This window comes from Prionailurus bengalensis, chromosome D1, assembly GCF_016509475.1.
Source record: "Prionailurus bengalensis isolate Pbe53 chromosome D1, Fcat_Pben_1.1_paternal_pri, whole genome shotgun sequence".
In the NCBI taxonomy this organism is placed as follows: Eukaryota; Metazoa; Chordata; class Mammalia; order Carnivora; family Felidae; genus Prionailurus; species Prionailurus bengalensis.
This window is the reverse complement of record NC_057346.1, coordinates 36280302-36293490: the sequence shown is the minus strand read 5'-3', so window position 1 is coordinate 36293490 and position 13189 is coordinate 36280302.

The following is a 13189-nucleotide window of genomic DNA, read 5'->3' as shown; positions in this document are numbered from 1 at the left end:
CAGAACATGAACGGGGGGGGGGGGGAGCAGAGAGAGAGGGAGACACAGAATCGGAAACAGGCTCCAGGCTCTGAGCCATCAGCCCAGAGCCTGACGCGGGGCTCGAACTCACGGACCGCGAGATCGTGACCTGGCTGAAGTCGGACGCTTAACCGACTGCGCCACCCAGGCGCCCCCGCAATTGCTTTTTTAAATAGCAGCAATAAACAAATAAAATTTTAAATTGAGAGCACAGTACCACCTATAAAAACACCTAAAAAACCCTGAAATACTTAGGTATAAATCTAACAAAGTATGCACAATATCTATATGAAGAAAAGTACAAAACTCTGATACAGGAAATCAAAGAAGAACTAAATAAATGCAGTTTTCCATGTTCATGGATACAAAGACTCAATATTGACAAGATGCCAGTTCTTCTCAACTTGACCTGTAGATTCAGTGAAATACCAGTCAAAATCCAGAAATTATTTTGTATATATCACAAACTAATTATAAAGTTTATATGGAAATGTAAAAGTCCCATAATGGCCAATATAATATTGAAGGAGAAGAATAAGTTTGACAGATGGATACTAACCAACTTTAAGACTTCTACAAAGCTGCAGTAAACAGGAAAGATGGCATCAGTGATAGAATAAGCAAATATGTGAGGTGGAACAGAATAGAGAGGTCATAAATAAATGTACATAAATATAGTCAAATGGTCTTTGACAAAGGAGAAAAGGCTATACAATGGAACAACAATATTCTTTTCAACAAATGATGCTTGAACAAGTGGCTATCCACATGCAAAAAGATGAATCTAGACACAGATCTTGCTCTCTTTACACCCATTAACTCAAAACAGATCACAGACCTGAATGTAAAATACAAAATTATAAAACTTTTAGAAGATAACATAGGAGAAAAGCTATATGACCTTCGGTATGAAAATAACTTCTTAGATACAACACCAAAAGCACAACCCATAAAAGAAATAATTCATAAATTGGACTTCATAAAAATGAAAACTACCTGCCCTGCAAAAGACAGTGTGAAGAGAAGCCACAGACTAAGAGAAAAAATTTAGAAAAAAAAAAATGTGCCAAAAGATTGTTCTTCAAAAAAAAAAAAAAACACCTTTAAAACTCAGTAAGAAAACAAAAAACAAAAAACCCAGTTAAGACATGGGTCAAAGACCTCAAAAGGCAGTTTACCTATTCTATCAATCAATCGATCAATCAATCAATCATTATACACACACATGCACACACACACACATATATATGCATATGTATCTTCCTTGGTATTTCCTCAAAGGATCTGAAATCTTAAACCCACACAAACCCCTGCACATGGATGTGCTTAGAGTCTTTATTTATAATTGTCCCAAATTGGAAAGAACCAAGATGTCCTTCAGTAGGTGAATGAGTGAATAAACTGTGGTACATCAAAACAATGGAATACTATTCAGAGCTAAAAAGAAATAAGCTCAAAGCACTAAAAAGAAATAAGCTATAAATCCATGAAAAGGCATAAATGAACTTATGTGAATATTACTAAGTGAAAAAAGCCAATATGAAAAGACTAAATATGAGGTGTCTGGGTGGCTTAGTCAGTTGGGCGTCTGACTTTGACTCAGATCATGATCTCGTGGTCTGTGAGTTCAAGCCCCACATCAGGCTCTGTGATGATAGCTTGGAGTCTTGAGCCTCCTTCGGATTCCATGTCTCCCTCTCTCTCTGTTGTTTCCCTGCTTGTGTTCTCTCCTCTCTCTCTCTTTCTCAAAAATAAATAAAGATTTTAAAAAGTTTTAAAAAGAAATAAAAGACTAAATACTATATAATACTAACTATATGAAATTCTGGGAAAGGAAAAACTAAGGAAACAGTATAAGATCAGTGGTTGCCAGGGGTTAAGAGGAGAGGAGGGATGAATAGGCAAAGAACAGATATTTTATAAAGCAGTGAAAATGCTTTGTATCATAGCATAGTAATGTATACATTTCATTATAAATTTGCCCAAACCTATATAATTTACAACACCAAGAGAGAATCATAATGTGAAATCTATGGTCTTTGGATGATTATGATGTGTTGATGTAGGTTCACTAACTGTGAGAAATGCACCATGCTGATGTAGATGTTGATAAAAAGACGGAGGATAAACATTTTGTAGCAAGAAATATATAGGAAATTTTTATACTTTCTCTTTAATTTTTTTCTGTGAATTTAAAGCTGCTCTAAAAATAGTCTTAATGTAAACAAACAAATAAATAAATAACAAAAAACAAAACAGACAAGAATAAATCTATGCTGTCTATCAAAAAAAAACACCCTTTATTAAGACACAAATTAAAGACACAAATAAGTTTAAAAATAGGAAAGGGAAAAGTATAGCTTGACAATACTAATCCAAAGAGACTTGGATGGCTATATTAATATAAAATGAAGTAGTTTCAGAGCATAATTTAGCCATGGGTAAAAAGAAACCTGGTATAATTTCTCAAGAAGACACAACAATTCTAATTTTTATATATATAATATACTTCAGCTTGAAAATATACAAAACTAAAAATAGTAGAACTAAAGGAAGACTTAAATGCATAATTACTTGTGGATATTTCATTAATAATTACCAAAAAATATAAGAATTGAAAACTACAGATCATTATCCCTTACCAATGTAATAAAAAATCAATTACAAAGTTTCAGAAAATTAAACCCAACAATATTTTAGAACGAAAATACATAATGACCAAGTATACGTCAGCCCAGGAATGCAAGTTTATTTGCATTCACAAATTAATATAATTTACCATTTTTAAATTTTAAAAAAGAAATCTGTGATCCATATATATACAGAAAAAGACATTTCACAAAATAAAACGTCCATTTTAGAATAAAAACTCTGACTAATTTGGGACTGCATAAGTACTTCCTCAGTCTAATACAAGGATATTATTTACAAAGAAACACATAATGAAAAATAAACACAAAAACAAAATCCCTACAACTGACATCATACTTAATGGTGAAAACTGTGTGTTTACCACTAAATCAGGAACAAATAAAGTCTATCTGTTATACTACTGTTCAATATTATACAGGAGGTTCTGGCCATTGCAATAAGACAAGAAAATTAAATCAAAGACATCTAACGTTTGAAGAAAAATGAATAAAATTCTCTTTATTCACATAAATTTCTGTTTATCATCTATGTAGAAAACATGAAACTACAAAAGTATTAATTTCAGCAAATTAATGTCAGCAAAATAAAAAGTCAGTAAAATTATTAGATATATTTCTATGTGATATCAATAAAATTTTTAAGATTAGAACACACTATCATTTTCAATAATGTTAAAAATATGAAACACTTAGGGAAATATTTTACAGAAAATGAGTAAGGCCTGTACAAGAACAACTATAAGCATTGCTGCAACAAATTAAAGAAAATCTAAATAAAAGGGATGATATATCACATTCATATATAAAACCACACAATATTGTTAAGATGTTAATTAATACCAATGTAGAGAGTCAATGAAATACCAATCAAGATGCTAATTACCCCCATCTTTTGTGGAAATTGACAAGGTGATTTTAAAATTCATATGGAAATACATGGACCTAAAATAGCCAGAATAATTTTGAAAGACAAAACCAAAGTTGCATATTACACTGCCTAAGATCATGAAATATTGGTATAAAGGTAGGTTTATAGGTCAATTTAAAAATTAGAGAAAATCTTGAAATAGTCCCACAAATGTAATTGAATTTGACAACGGTGTTTTTGAATTTTGACAATTCAATGAAGAATGATATATTTTTTAGCAGATGGTTCAGCAGAACCATTGTGTAGACACATTAAAATAATCATTGATCCTTACCTTATTTCATATAAAAATTAACATGAAATGGATCATAGCTTAAAATATAATGGTTAAAACTATAATATTTTAAAAAGAAAATTTAGGAGAAAATCTTAGTGACTTAATTTGTAAAGGACTTCAGAAACTGTAAAACAAACAAAAAAATCAGTAAGTCACTCTTGAACAAAATTAAAAACCTATCTTTTTAAAAGTTACTTAAAATAATGAAAAGAGCATTCATAGTCTAGGAAAATATAGTTATAAAACATATATCCAATAGAGGGCTTTTAACTAAAATAGTGTTTTTCAAAACAATTTCTTGGGGTGATCAACATTTTTTTCTTATGATTGTGCTTTCCCAAATGATATTCATTAATAACATGTAGCTAGTAAGCACTTGAAATGTTAGCATGGATTTTCATCATTGGAGTGAGAAGAATCCATAATCAATATGTAAACAGATGGTTGTGTTTCAGTAAAACCTTATTTACAAGGTAATAAGTCATAGTCAGAACTGACTCTTCAGTTGTATAATTTGTTGACTTCTTTCTTTAGAACTCTGAAGTATGGTGAAATGGTCCAATCAAATTTACTTAAAGGGCTATCTGGGTGACTCAGTTGGTTAAGTGTCTGACTCGGTTTCTGCTCAGGTCAGGATCACGGTTAATGGGTTTGAACCCCATGTGGGACTCTGTTCTGGCAGCCTGGAGGCTGCTTGGAGCTCTCTCTCTCTTCTCCTCTCTCTCTCCCTCTCTCTCTTTCCCTCCTCCACTCATATGCTCTTTCTCTCAAAAATAAATAAACAAAAAAAAGTATATTAAAAGTTTCAATATATCTATAATATTATTTTATGATAAAGAACTGCACTTCCTATCCATGACAATCCCACTTCCAAATTCAAAATCTATGCCACTATTAATATTTGTTTAGAACTCTATTGCTTAGTTTTTAGTTGGGGAATATAACATAAATAGTAAAATTGTATGAGACTGTGTTTCATTTTTCACACATTATTATAAAATGTAATCTAAATGCAACTGATTCCACACATATTTTGTAAAATTAATGTGAATTCATTATGAATTACACCTTCTAAGTTTTTTTACAATATATGAAATTTATTGTCAAATTGGTTTCCATACAACACCCAGTGCTCATCCCAACAAGTGCCCTCCTCAATACCCATCACCCACCGTCCCCTCCCTCCCACCACCCATCAACCCTCAGTTTGTTCTCAGTTTTTAACAGTCTCTTATGCTTTGGCTCTCTCCCACTCTAACCTCTTTTTTTTTTTTCCTTCCCCTCCTCCATGGGTTTCTGTTAAGTTTCTCAGGATCCACATAAGAGTGAAAACATATGGTATCTGTCTTTCTCTGTATGGCTTATTTCACTTAGCATCACACTCTCCAGTTCCATCCACGTTGCTACAAAGGACCATATTTCGTTCTTTCTCATTGCCATGTAGTACTCCATTGTGTATATAAACCACAATTTCTTTATCCATTCATCAGTTGATAGACATTTAGGCTCTTTCCATAATTTGGCTATTGTTGAAAGTGCTGCTATAATCATTGGGGTACAAGTGCCCCTATGCATCAGTACTCATGTATCCCTTGGGTAAATTCCCAGAAGTGCTATTGCTGGGTCATAGGGTAGGTCTATTTTTAATTTTCTGAGGAACCTCCACACTGCTTTCTAGAGTGGCTGCACCAATTTGCATTCCCACCAACAGTGCAAGAGGGTTCCTGTTTCTCCATATCCTCGCCAGCATCTATAGTCTCCTGATTTGTTCATTTTGGCCACGCTGACTGGCGTGAGGTGATATCTGAGTGTGGTTTTGATTTTGTATTTCCCTGATAAGGAGCGACATTGAGCATCTTTTCATGTGCCTGTTGGCCATCTGGATGTTTTCTTTAGAGAAGTGTCTATTCATGTTTTCTGCCCATTTCTTCACTGGGTTATTTGTTTTTCGGGTGTGGAGTTTGGTGAGCTCTTTATAGATTTTGGATACTAGCCCTTTGTCCGATATGTCATTTGCAAATATCTTTTCCCATTCCATTGGTTGCCTTTTAGTTTTGTTGGTTGTCTCCTTTGCTGTGCAGAAGCTTTTTATCTTCATAAGGTCCCAGCAATTCATTTTTATTTATTTATTTATTTATTTATTTATTTATTTATTTATTTATTTTTAATATAGGAAATTTATTGTCAAATTGGTTTCCATACAACACTCAGTGCTCATCCCAAAAGGTGCCCTCCTCAATACCCATCACCAACCCTCCCCTCCCTCCCACCCCCCATCAACCCTCAGTTTGTTCTCAGTTTTTAACAGTCTCTTATGTTTTGGCTCTCTCCCACTCTAACCTCTTTTTCTTTTTTCTTTTTTCCTTCCCTTCCCCCATGGGTTTCTGTTAAGTTTCTTAGGATCCACATAAGAGTGAAACCATATGGTATCTGTCTTTCTCTGTATGGCTTATTTCACTTAGCATCACACTCTCCAGTTCCATCCACGTCCAGCAATTCATTTTTGCTTTTAATTCCCTTGCCTTTGGGGATGTGTCAAGAAAGAGATTGCTACGGCTGAGGTCAGAGAGGTCTTTTCCTGCTTTCTCCTCTAAGATTTTGATGGTTTCCTGTCTCACATACAGGTCCTTTATCCATTTTGAGTTTATTTTTGTGAATGGTGTGAGAAAGTGGTCTAGTTTCAACCTTCTGCATGTTGCTGTCCAGTTCTCCCAGCACCATTTGTTGAAGAGACTGTCTTTTTTCCATTGGATGTTCTTTCCTGCTTTGTCAAAGATGAGTTGGCCATACTTTTGTGGGTCTAGTTCTGGGGTTTCTATTCTATTCCATTGGTCTATGTGTCTGTTTTTGTGCCAATACCATGCTGTCTTGATGATGACAGCTTTGTAGTAGAGGCTAAAGTCTGGGATTGTGATGCCTCCTGCTTTGGTCTTCTTCTTCAAAATTCCTTTGGCTATTCAGGGCCTTTTGTGGTTCCATATGAATTTTAGGGTTGCTTGTTCTAGTTTCGAGAAGAATGCTGGTGCAATTTTGATTGGGATTGCATTGAATATGTAGATAGCTTTGGGTAGTATTGACATTTTGACAATATTTATTCTTCCAATCCACAAGCACAGAATGTTTTTCCATTTCTTTATATCTTCTTCAGTTTCCTTCATAAGCTTTCTATAGTTTTCAGCATACAGATCTTTTACATCTTTGGTTAGATTTATTACTAGGTATTTTATGCTTCTTGGTGCAATTGTGAATGGGATCAGTTTCTTTATTTGTCTTTCTGTTGCTTCATTGTTAGTGTATAAGAATGCAACTGATTTCTGTACATTGATTTTGTATCCTGCAACTTTGCTGAATTCATGTATCAGTTCTAGCAGACTTTTGGTGGAGTCTATCGGATTTTCCATGTATAATATCATGTCATCTGCAAAGAGCGAAAGCTTGACTTCATCTTTGCCAATTTTGATGCCTTTGATTTCCTTTTGTTGTCTGATTGCTGATGCTAGAACTTCCAACACTATGTTAAACAACAGCGATGAGAGTGGGCATCCCTGTCGTGTTCCTGATGTCAGGGAAAAAGCTCTCAGTTTTTCTCCTTTGAGGATGATGTTAGCTGTGGGCTTTTCATAAATGGCTTTTATGATCTTTAAGTATGTTCCTTCTATCCCGACTTTCTCAAGGGTTTTTATTAAGAAAGGGTGCTGGATTTTGTCAAAGGCCTTTTCTGCATCAATTGACAGGATCATATGGTTCTTCTCTTTTCTTTTATTATTGTGAAGTATCACGTTGATTGATTTGCGAATGTTGAACGAGCCCTGCATCCCAGGAATGAATCCCACTTGATCATGGTGAATAATTCTTTTTATATGCCGTTGAATTCGATTTGCTAGTATCTTCTTGAGAATTTTTGCATCCATATTCCTCAGGGAATTTGGCCTGTAGTTCTCTTTTTTTACTGGGTCTCTGTCTGGTTTAGGAATCAAAGTAATATTGGCTTCACAGAATGAGTCTGGAGGTTTTCCTTCCCTTTCTATTTCTTGGAATAGCTTGAGAAGGATAGGTATTATCTCTGCTTTAAACATCTGGTAGGTAGAACTCCCCTGGGAAGCCATCTGGTCCTGGACTCTTATTTGCTGGGAGATTTTTGATAACTGATTCAATTTCTTCACTGGTTATGGGTCTGTTCTAGCTTTCTCTTTCCTCCTGATTGAGTTTTGGAAGAGTGTGGGTGTTTAGGAATTTGTCCATTTCTTCCAGGTTGTCCAATTTGTTGGCATATAATTTTTCATAGTATTCCCTGATAATTGTTTGTATCTCTGAGGGATTGGTTGCAATAATTCCATTTTCATTCATGATTTTATCTATTTGGGTCATCTCCCTTTTCTTTTGAGAAGCCTTGCTAGAGGTTTGTCAACTTTGTTAATTTTTTCAAAAAACCAACTCTTGGTTTCGTTGATCTGCTCTACCGTTTTTTTTTAGATTCTATATTGTTTATTTCTGCTCTGATCTTTATTATTTCTCTTCTTCTGCTGGGTTTAGGCTGCCTTTGCTGTTCTGCTTCTATTTCCTTTAGGTGTGCTGTTAGATTTTGTATTTAGGATTTTTCTTGTTTCTTGAGATAGGCCTGGATTGCGATGTATTTTCCTCTCAGGACTGCCTTCGCTGCATCCCAAAGCGTCTGGATTGTTGTATTTTCATTTTCGTTTGTTTCCATATATTTTTTAATTTCTTCTCTAATTGCCTGGTTGACCCACTCATTCTTTAGTAGAGTGTTCTTTAACCTCCATGCTTTTGGAGGTTTTCCAGACTTTTTCCTGTGGTTGATTTCAAGCTTCTTAGCATTGTGGTCTGAAAGTATGCATAGTATAATTTCAATTCTTGTATACTTATGAAGGGCTGTTTTGTGACCCAGTATATGATCTATCTTGGAGAATGTTCCATGTGCACTCGAGAAGAAAGTAAATTCTGTTGCTTTGGGGTGCAGAGTTCTAAATATATCTGTCAAGTCCATCTGATCCAATGTGTCATTCAGGTCCCTTGTTTCTTTATTGACCATGTGTCTAGATGATCTATCCATTTCTGTAAGTGGAGCGTTAAAGTCCCCTGCAATTACCACATTCTTATCAATAAGGTTGCTTATGTTTATGAGTAATTGCTTTATATATTTGGGGGTTCTGGTATTCGGCACATAGACATTTATAATTGTTAGCTCTTCCTTGTGGATAGACCCTGTAATTATTATATAATGCCCTTCTTCATCTCTTGTTACAGCCTTTAATTTAAAGTCTAGTTTGTCTGATATAAGTATGGCTATTCCAGCTTTCTTTTGGCTTCCAGTAGCATGATAAATAGTTTTCCATCCCCTCACTCTCAATCTAAAGGTGTCCTCAGGTCTAAAATGAGTCTCTTGTAGACAGCAAATAGATGGGTCTTGTTTTTTTATCCATTCTAATACCCTATGTCTTTTGGTTGGTGCATTTAATCCATTTACATTCAGTGTTATTATAGAAAGATACGGGTTTAGAGTCATTGTGATGTCTGTATGATTTATGCTTGTAATGATGTCTCTGGTACTTTGTCTCACAGGATCCCCCTTAGGATCTCTTGTAGGGCTGGTTTAGTGGTGACAAATTCCTTCAGTTTTTGTTTGTTTGGAAAGACCTTTATCTCTCCTTCTATTCTAAGTGACAGACTCACTGGATAAAGGATTCTTGGCTGCATATTTTTCCTGTTCAGCGAATTAAATATCTCGTGCCAATCCTTTCTGGCCTGCCAAGTTTCAAAAGAGAGATCAGTCACGAGTCTTATAGGTCTCCCTTTATATGTGAGGGCACGTTTACCCATTGCTGCTTTCAGAATTTTCTCTTTATCCTTGTATTTTGCCAGTTTGACTATGATATGTCGTGCAGAAGATCGATTCAAGTTACGTCTGCAGGGAGTTCTCTGTGCCTCTTGGATTTCAATGCCTTTTTCCTTCCCCAGATCTGGGAAGTTCTCAGCTATTATTTCTTCAAGTACCCCTTCAGCACCTTTCCCTCTCTCTCTTCCTCTGGGATACCTATTATGCGTATATTATTTCTTTTTAGTGTATCACTTAGGTCTCTAATTTTCTCCTCATACTCCTGGATTTTTTTTATCTCTCTTTTTCTCAGCTTCCTCTTTTTCCATAACTTTATCTTCTAGTTCACCTATTCTCTCCTCAGCCTCTTCAATACGAGCTGTGGTGGATTTCATTTTGTTTTGCATTTCGTTTAAAGCGTTTTTCAGCTCCTCGTGACTGCTCCTTAGTCCCTTGATCTCTGTAGCAAGAGATTCTCTGCTGTCCTGTATACTGTTTTCAAGCCCAGCGATTAATTTTATGACTATTACTCTAAATTCACTTTCTGTTATATTATTTAAATCCTTTTTGATCAGTTCATTAGCTGTTGTTATTTCCTGGAGATTCTTCTGAGGGGAATTCTTCCTTTTGGTCATTTTGGATAGTCCCTGAAGTGGTGGGGACCTGCAGGGCACTTTCCCTGTGCTGTGGTGTATAACTGGAGCTGGTGGGCAGAGCTGCAGTGAGACCTGATGTCTGCCCCCAGCCCACCGCTGGGGCCACAGTCAGACTGGTGTGTGCCTTCTCTTCCCCTCCCCTAGGAGCGGGATTCACTGTGGGGTGGCGTGGCCCAACTGGGCTACTTGCACACTGCCAGGCTTGTGGTGCTGGGGATCTGGCGTATTAGCTGGGGTGGGTAGGCAAGTTGCACGGGGGCAGGAGGGGCAGGTTTAGCTCTCTTCTCCTTAGGTGATCCACTTCAGGAGGGGCCTGTGGCAGCGGGAGGGAGTCAGACCCGTCGCCGGAGGGGTGGCTCTGCAGAAGCACAGCATTGGGTGTTTGCCCAGAGGGAGCAAGTTCCCTGGCAGGAACTGGTTCTCTTTGAGATTTTGGCTGGGGGATGGGCGAGTGAAATGGCGCTGGTGAGTGCCTTTGTTTCCCGTCAAACTGAGCTCTGTCATCCAGGGGCTCAGCCACTCTCCCTCCCTTTGTCCTCCAGGCTTCCCGCTTTCGAGCAGAGTTGTTAATTTATGACCTCCCAGATGCTAAGTCCCGGTTGCTGTCGGAACACACTCCATCTGGCCCCTCTGCTTTTGCAAGCCAGACTCAGGGGCTCTGCTTGGCCAGCGGGCCACCCCTCTGCCCAGCTCCCTCCCGCCAGTCCGTGCAGTGTGCACCGCCTCGCAGCCCTTCCTACCCTCTTCCGTGGGCCTCTCATCTGCGCTGGGCTCCGGATACTCCGTTCTGCTAGTCTTCTGGTGTTTTTCTGGGTTAGGCAGGTGTAGGTGGAATCTAAGTGATCAGCAGGACTCCCGGTGAGCCCAACGTCCTCCTATGCTGCCATCTTCCCCTGATCCCCTTCCTATATACTTTTTTAATATTAAAACTTTTTAAAAATATTTATTTGTTTTTGAGAAAGAGGGAAAGCATGAGGAAGGGGGGTGGGCAGAGAGAGAAGGAGACACGGGATCCAAAGCAGGCTCTGCCCTGGCAGAAGAGAGCTACACCTTCTAAGTTTTAAAGACTGGCTAAAACCTAGCTTACAAATAATCTCTGGATTTAAAATTCAGATTTTTCCTTCTTACTACATTCTTATAAGTTAAATTGGGTTAGTAATACCTATTTCAGTTACCTTGTAGAATTTTCTTAATAATAAAATTTGATAATATGTTTAGAGATAGTTTTTAAATTGTAAAAAGTGTTACCATATGGGATATTATTATTGTTTCAGTAACGACATATTATTTATTTGGTTGCATTGCTAGCATATTAGTGTTAGTAACTATTTTATAAGATAAACAATATTTAACATAATGCAAGCTATTTCTTCAAGTCATGTTTATGGTTATCAGCTATTGCAAAAGAAGATGTTAGAGCTTTTAATTGGGAGTTTTTCTGCTACTAGATAATGTTACCATCTTCTAAAGTCGATAGCCAAATTGTGGAGACAGCCCAAGTGCCCATCCACTAATGAATAGATAAAGACAATGTGAATTCATCTCTTGATTTGGTAAAGAGTGAGTTTTTCTTTAAGATTTTCATTTTGTCAAAAAAAAAAGATTTTGATTTTGTCAAAATCTCCATATTTCTACCATAAGTTAATTTAATGCAGCATTTTATATATTAGATATTTTTATCTTCTTGTTATGGTGCAGTTTTTCAATACATTTTTTTTTTTTACCTTCCCAAGTTTTTTACCTGAGATAATCTATCCATAAATGTTAACATTCCTTTTCTGCCTTTTGTTTGCTTGAATTTCTTGTGCATATCCTGATCTATTCTGTTATTTTCAACTGTGGCATTTAATATTAACTCATCACTTATGTTTAGTTTGTCTGCATTTACTTTGCTTACACAATTTGTGAATTTTGTCATTTAATTTGTGGATGTTATTCACTTGTGATAAATTTATTTATAAGTTCAGCTTTATTCTTCTAAGCTTTACTTTTTTCATTTTTTTGTAGTTTCCTTTTTAATTTATTTGACATTTATTAATCAATTTCAGTTTATTGTTTCCATTGCTTAGAATATTTTATCTAATTATATTTTCTCTAACATTAGTTGCTTATAAATATGTATAAATTTTATTTGTTATAAATTTCTTTAATAATTATTAAATAATTGCAATTGAAAAAATGAAAGTCATGTATATAAGGCAAATATAAAATTTAGGTAATAAGTACAATCTGACCTACAATATATAATAAACTTTAGGTATCTTAATGCTTCTCCATATGCTCTATATGTGTTACCAAGAAGAGCAATCAATCCTAAGTAAATTGTTGCAGTTGAGGAAAAAACCCAACTGCTTCTGAGCTGGAATCTTGGACACGACTGGCCAGAGTATTATGCTCTGATGGACAGAGCCTTAGGGGAAACCAGTCCTCAGTCTGAGGTTTCCCTTGTAGGCACAATAATTTCCTTTTTGAAAAAAAAAATTTTTTTTAATTGGGAGAGAGAGTGACTTGAGTAGAGGAGGGCAGAAGGAGAGGGAGAGAAAGACTCTCAAGCAAGGTCCATACTTGGCTTGGATTCTGATGTGGGACTGGGTCCCAAGACCTTGACATCAAGCCCTGCATGGAAATGAAGAGCGGGAGGCTTAACCAACTGAGCCACCCAGGAACCCCATTCTTTTTGAATCATACTCTTAAAGTCAACTCTAGTTTCATAACTCTCTGAATATGAATATAAAGGAAACATCCTTTATATTGGGTGAATGGTGTTTTTTTTAAGTTTAAATAAATTGAATTTTTAAAAAGTGTTTATTTATTTTGAGACAG